Here is a 1,561-nt window from a genome sequence, read left to right on the forward strand (position 1 = left end):
ACTACCATCCTCCATCATCTCTCAAATTCCCAAACCTTCTCAACCTTCCACCTCTTCAATCGATGAAACCCTTACCACCCTCACCCACCAAATCATCTCTATCCAAGACACCCTCACCTAACTTCCCGCTGCCATCCTCGCCCAAATACCTCAACCCACTCCTCCACCACCTCCTCCCTCTGTAGGACCTTCTTTCGATGATGCCTTTTCTACATTCACTGCAGAGGTGAGAAACTTAATCACCAACCTTCCCATTCCACCACCCTCTTCCACCTCAACCATGCCACCACACCCTCAAGCCTCCACCTCCTCAACAGAGTTCGCCACCAGGGCGGACATGCAAGCTCTGTCAAGAGCACTGGTCTCCTCCTTCACCGAGATTAGTGCAAAGTTCGTTCATCGGGCCATCCATCCAACAAGGGCTCTTACTCAAACGTTGGCTGATGAACAACGACGCACCATATCCCTCCTCCAAACTATGGAGGCCAGCCGATGACAGGCTGCCCTGAAGGCGTATCTTACGTCCTTCAGGATTGAAAGGACGAAGAAGAGGTCCCATGCCTCATGCTCGAGCAGCCAACCGCAGAAACGAAGAAGACACAATGACCAAGACCCTGATGATCAAGGCCTTGGCCCTCGTGAGGGGGAGACAACAGTGGCTGCACATGCAACACAATCCGCTGCACCACAACCATCATCCACTCAACCACAACCCCTAACAGATCCCATCGAGTTGAGCTCTGCATCCGATTAAGAACCCACTACCCCTCCAACACAAACAAACCTACCCTTAACCCCTTCACCAACACCTCGCCCAACTCAACCATTCATCATCTCCACATCACCAGAACCTACAAACCAACCAACTTCACCCACATTACCAGAACCCACAAACCAACATACTTCACCCACATTAACAGAACCCACAAACCAACCGACTTCACCCACACAATCAGAGCCCACAACAACCCAACAACCAGAACCTATGACTACCCTTCCTTCATCACCCCAACAACCAAAAGAAACCCATAAACCTGAAACCACCCAAATAACCAAAACACAACCCTTGGTGCAAGCGGATATTCCCTCTTCCTCGGGGCATCCTCCATAGAGCCTAGTGGACGAAATAATTCAGAACATGGAGTCAATGAGGAGAAGACCACAAGTGCCTACTAGGGAGCCAGTAATGATGGAAAATATCCATCAATATATGTATCAAGATAGAGAAGAAAGCCTGTCAACCAATCCGCCAATCCTATCACCAGAGTCGATGAATCTTCTGCATCATCGTTTCGTAAGACAGACTACTTAAGATCCTCGAGCTGTCTTTTCAAACGATGGTATAAGAAGAGTCTTAGACTTAAAAGTCAAGTCCTTTGCCAACAGAGCTATTCGCTACATCGAGTTTAGAGTGGAAAGAGCTCATAGGGAAGTTAGCGTCTTCAACGAGAACGACTTTATCAACCTCAATCCATATGACTTGATAGAGTTATATGGTTACACGGCTCAGCGGCAAGATCATGGTATAAGATTCGGTATGGCTAACAGAGCTATTGTCAAA

This window comes from Cynara cardunculus (assembly GCF_001531365.2).
Source record: "Cynara cardunculus var. scolymus isolate 2C chromosome LG 17, CcrdV1, whole genome shotgun sequence".
NCBI lineage: Eukaryota > Viridiplantae > Streptophyta > Magnoliopsida > Asterales > Asteraceae > Cynara > Cynara cardunculus.